Source organism: Fukomys damarensis, unplaced genomic scaffold (assembly GCF_012274545.1).
Source record: "Fukomys damarensis isolate Sample0158 unplaced genomic scaffold, DMR_v1.0_HiC HiC_scaffold_36, whole genome shotgun sequence".
NCBI classification, from domain to species: domain Eukaryota; kingdom Metazoa; phylum Chordata; class Mammalia; order Rodentia; family Bathyergidae; genus Fukomys; species Fukomys damarensis.
This window is the reverse complement of record NW_022900948.1, coordinates 38,474,072-38,479,939: the sequence shown is the minus strand read 5'-3', so window position 1 is coordinate 38,479,939 and position 5,868 is coordinate 38,474,072. Positions and strand designations below refer to the sequence as shown.

Below are 5,868 nucleotides of genomic sequence, written 5' to 3'. Positions count from 1 at the left end.
TATTACAAATATTTAATAATATTATTGGAAATGCTGACTAATACTGTAAGAAGAAAAAACAAAGTGGAATGGAAGGAAAAATATAGAAATTTTTTCATTATTGAAAGAAAAGAAGATCATTAAGAAAATGAACAGAGTCAAATGATAAACTACTAGAACTAATAAATGAGTTACTATGACCGCTGGATACCTGATCATCTTTTTTATTTTATTTTATTTTTTTGGATTCCAGGGATTGAACTCAGGTCCTTGTGCTTGCGAGGCAGGCAGCGGAACCACTGTGCTAAATCCCCAACTCCCAGATGATCATCTTATAAAATGCACTCAATAGCATTTCTTTAAATTAGAAATAATTAAGCAGAATATATAATAATATGATGCTATTCATTGTTGTAGTAAAACATCTAAACCTCTAGGAATACACAAAACCCTAATAATACACAAAAACATTATGTTGAAACACTTTAACCAAAGGGCAGATAATATGATTAGAATAAATGCAGAGAAAGTTTATCTTCTTGAGTTAATAACATTAATGTTATTTCCCAGATTAAAAATCTATAAATTTAATTTACTCTTAAAATATCTGTTGGATTTTTAAGGTCCTTGATAGATTTATTTTCACACTTACATGGGACAATAAAGCTTTGGAAGTAGCCAAGTTACATTTTGGAAATGAAGAGTAAAGATAGAGCACTTGTCTTTTTAGAGGTTAATAAAAATTAAAGTTGTAACAATGTGGAGTAGTATGGTTTTTATTCAAGTATAGATAATAGAACAATGGAAAAAAGTCTAGGTAAAATGTAGACCAGAGAGAGAGACTGACATAGTGGCACTAATAAAAGCCAGTGGGGAAAGGATGGAATGTTTGGAGTGTTGGAAAAACTAGTTCAGTATTTTGAGAATAATCAAAGAGAACTGTTATTTAACATGATGTATATAAGTGGTATCTAGATGTATTGTGGTTTTTCATGGGACACATGAGCCTGTGAAGTAAACAGAAAAAAAGTAGAGCAGAGTATTTATGAATTAGAGGGGGAAGAATTCCCAACATTAAAAAAAAAACCTAGAAGACAAGAATTAAACTGATTGCATCACAGGACTAAAGCAGTCACATAAAGGATGGATGAAGTGCTAATAGCTAGAATGTCAAATTACCGCTCTTACTTCAACAAAATGTAAGAACCCCATGTAAAATTGTAGGAGACATCCAAGAGGCTAACAAGTATATGAAAAGATGGTCAAATTCAGTGGTTATTGGAGAAGTGGAAAATAATATTTCACTTTACATTTATTACCTTAGCAAACATTAGAAAGGAGAATAAAGACAAATATTACTAGGGGTGTGAAAATATAGGGGCCCATAATCACAGCCGATGTGAGTGTACACTGGTGTAATAGTCTGAAGAGCAAACTGGCTCATGGACATTTCGTGGCCAAGTGATCCTGTTTCCAGATGTCTTTTCCAGCTATTCCTATACAGGTGCACAAAGGCTCGTGGATGAGGGTGGTTTTGTACAGACATTTGAGACAGTGGGAAATTTGTGGCCATCTGGGTGTTCATCACCGGCTGGCAAATGTGACAGAGGTATACTATGGGGCTGTTTAAAAACAATGGTTTTATGAAATGGAGTACTACTCAGCCATAAAGAATGAGAAACTAGTGCTCGCTTCGGCAGCACATATACTAAAATTGGAACGATACAGAGAAGATTAGCATGGCCCCTGCGCAAGGATGACACGCAAATTCGTGAAGCGTTCCATATTTTTCAGATCTACTAGGCAGAAAATCAACAATGAAATAATAGAACTGAACCAAGCTTTGGAACACATGGACTTAATAGATGTTTATAGAGTATTCCACCCCCAAAAACCAGAATATACATTCTTTTCGGCTGCACATGGATCATTCTCCAAAATAGACCACATATTGGCTCACAAAACAGGTCTAAATAAATGCAAAAAAATTGAAGTCATCCCCTGTTTATTATCAGATCATAGTGCAATCAAACTAGACATCAATAGCACAAGAAACTATAGAAACTTCACAAGCACATGGAAACTGAACAACACTCTCCTAAACAATCAATGGATTACAGAGGAAATTAAAGAAGAAATTAGACAGTTTTTACAAATAAATGAGAATGCCAATACAACATACAGGAATCTTTGGGACACAATGAAAGCAGTTCTACGTGGAAAATTCATAACATTGAATGCCCACACTAGGAAAACAGAGCGGGCTCAAATAAACAACTTAACGATGAAACTTAGACTCCTAGAAAAACAAGAGCAAGAAAAACCCAAAGCTCGAACAAGAGAGGAAATTATAAAGATCCGAGCAGAAATCAATGCAATTGAAATTAAGAAAACGATACAAAAAATAAATGAAACAAAGAGCTGGTTTTTTGAAAGAATAAATAAAATTGACAAACCCTTAGCTAATCTTATCAAAAAAAGGAAAGAAAAGGCTCAGATCCATGCAATTAGGAATGAAAAAGGCGAAGTCACAACAGATCCGAAAGAAATCCAGAGGATCATGAACACCTACTTTGAGAACCTGTACTCTAATAAAATGGAAAACACAGAAGAAATGGACAGATTTCTAGATACTTATGAATTACCAAAGTTGAACGAAGAAGATAAAAACATTTTAAACACCCCAATCACAATCAGTGAAATTGAAAATGTAATTAAAAACTTACCAACAAAGAAAAGCCCAGGCCCTGATGGATTCACTGCTGAATTTTACAAGACATTTAGAGAAGAACTACTACCATTACTCTTCAAACTTTTCAATGAAATTGAAAGAGAAGCTATACTTCCAAATTCATTCCTGGAAGCAAGTATCACTCTGATTCCCAAACCAGAGAAAGATACAACCAAAAAGGAGAACTACAGACCAATCTCCTTAATGAATATAGATGCAAAAATCCTTAATAAGATACTAGCAAACAGAATACAGAGGATTATTAAGAAGATCATCCATCATGACCAAGTCGGATTTATTCCAGAGATGCAAGGGTGGTTCAACATACGAAAGTCAGTGAATGTAATACATTATATTAACAAAGTCAAGGACAAAAACCATATGATCCTCTCAATAGATGCAGAAAAAGCATTTGATAAAATTCAACACCCATTCATGATAAAAACCCTGCAAAAAATTGGAATAGATGGTCTATACCTCAATTTAATAAAGGCTATTTATGAAAAACCATCAGCCAACATCATATTGAATGGCCAAAAACTGAAAACCTTCATGTTAAAATCAGGAACAAGACAAGGATGCCCACTATCGCCACTTCTCTTCAATATAGTTCTGGAAACATTAGCCACAGCAATTAGACAAGAGAAAGAAATTAAAGCAATAAAGATAGGAAAGGAAGAAGTTAAACTATCATTATTTGCTGATGATATGATACTCTACATTGAAGATCCAAAAAACTCCACCAAAAAACTTCTAGACTTAATTGACAGATTCAGTAAAGTATCTGGATACAAGGTGAATACCCAAAAATCAATAGCCTTTCTATACACAAATAACAGACAGACAGAAAGAGAAATAAGGGAAAAAATTCCTTTTACAATAGCATCCAAAAAAATGAAGTATCTAGGAATCAATCTAACAAAAGAAACAAAAGATCTCTACACTGAAAACTACAGCACTCTGAAAAAAGAAATCGAAGAGGATATAAAAAAATGGAAAGATATCCCCTGCTCCTGGGTAGGAAGAATCAACATAGTGAAAATGGCCATACTACCGAAACTGCTATATACATTCAATGCAATGCCAATTGAAATTCCAACACTATATTTCACAGAACTAGAAAAAAGAATCCAAAAATTCATTTGGAACCACAAGAGACCTAGAATAGCAAAAGCCATTATAGGCAACAGTCACATGGCACCAGGTGTAACAATTCCCAATTTGAAACTATACTACAAAGCCACTGTGATAAAATCAGCATGGTACTGGCAAAGAAATAGGCCTGAGGATCAATGGAACAGACTGGAAGACACAAAAACAAATGCAGATGTACTCAGCTACCTCATCTTCGACAAAGGAGCTCACCATCCTCAGTGGAGGAAAGATAGCCTCTTTAATAAATGGTGTTGGAAAAACTGGATATCAACCTGTCACAGATTAAAATTAGACCCTTATCTTTCGCCATGCACTAAATTAAAATCCAAATGGATTAAAGATCTAAATATTAAAACAGAAACATTAAACTTGCTGGAAAGTAAGTTAGGCAGAACTCTGGAAGACATTGGTATAGGAAAAGACTTTATGAACAAATCCTCAGTAGCACGGGAACTAGCAGAAAGAATCAACAACTGGGATCTCATCTTACTAAAAAGCTTCTGTACTTCAAAAGAAACCATTAGCAGAACTAAGAGACAATCTACAATGTGGGAAAAAATTTTTACCAGCTGTACCTCAGACAAAGGACTATTATCAAGGATATATAAAGAACTCAAAACAATCAGTCCCCCCAAATATAAAGACCCGATCCAAAAATGGGCATCCGAAATGAACAGACATTTCTCATACAAAGAAGTGAAAGCAGCAAGAAAATATATGAAAAAATGTTCCACATCACTGGTCATTCGAGAGATGCAGATGAAAACAACACTGAGATTCCACCTCACCCCACAAAGAATGGCTGCTATCAAGAAATCACACAATAACAAATGTTGGCGGGGTTGTGGGGAGAAAGGAACCCTCCTCCATTGTTGGTGGGAGTGCAGACTAGTGCAACCACTATGGAAATCAATATGGAGATACCTCAAAGAGCTTGGACTGGAGGTTCCATTTGACCCAGCCATCCCTCTGTTGGGTATCTTTCCAAGAGAACTAAAAGAATCATATCACAGAGAAGTATGTGCACCCATGTTTATAGCGGCACAGTTTGTAATAGCTAAATCTTGGAAACAACCTATTTGCCCATCCGTTGGAAACTGGATAAAGAAGATGTGGTTTTTCTATAAAATGGAATATTACTCAGCCATAAAGAGCGAGAGAATAGATTCATTCATAGGAAAATGGATACATATTGAAGATATACTCCTAAGTGAAATAAATAAGTCCCACATGTGTAAATACCAAATAGTTTCCCTGGTGTGAATATTCTGCAACAATGCATAAGATTCTAATAAGATTACTGACATTTAGAAATGGGAGGAAAGGAGCTAAAGGTGTAGGGAAGGTGTGATACGTAGGGGAAGAACAAAAAGGGAAAAGAAAAAAATGTGAGAGAATGAAAAGATGAAAATAAAGTGTTTGTAGATGGGGAGGGGAGGAGGGGGTGAAGGGAGGGCAGAGGTAAGGGGAAAAAAATGAGAATCAAGACTTGCCATGTAAAGGTACATGATCCCAACAATGAATGTAACTGTACTGTATCCCTAAATGTACCAATAAACTCAATAAAAAAAAAAAATAAAAAAAAAAAAGAATGAGAAACTAGAGACATTTATAGCTAAATGCATACACAGTGAGATGATACTCTTAAGTGAAATAAATGGGACACACATGTGTAAATAATGAATAATTTCTCTGGTGTGAGAAACTGAAAGAGTAAATGAGGATCAAAATGTATAATAGGCAATGTGAAATAGGAAAAAAGTCCAAAGGTGTAAAAAAAAAAAAAAAAAAAAAAAAAAAAAAAGAATGAGAAACTAGAGACATTTATAGCTAAATGCATGCACAGTGAGATGATACTCTTAAGTGAAATAAATGGGACACACATGTGTAAATAATGAATAATTTCTCTGGTGTGAGAAACTGAAAGAGTAAATGAGGATCAAAATGTATAATAGGCAATGTGAAATAGGAAACAAAAGTCCAAAGGGGAAGCGGAAGTGAGA

General features: G+C 34.7%; 1 non-coding gene across 1 annotated transcript; it reads left to right on the top strand.

Moving 5' to 3' along the window:
- The first annotated feature begins 1,663 nt into the window (after positions 1-1,663).
- Positions 1,664-1,770, top strand: LOC117284393. The gene has a single exon (XR_004515466.1). It is a non-coding gene; the product is annotated as a U6 spliceosomal RNA (small nuclear RNA).
- Positions 1,771-5,868: the final 4,098 nt, after the last annotated feature.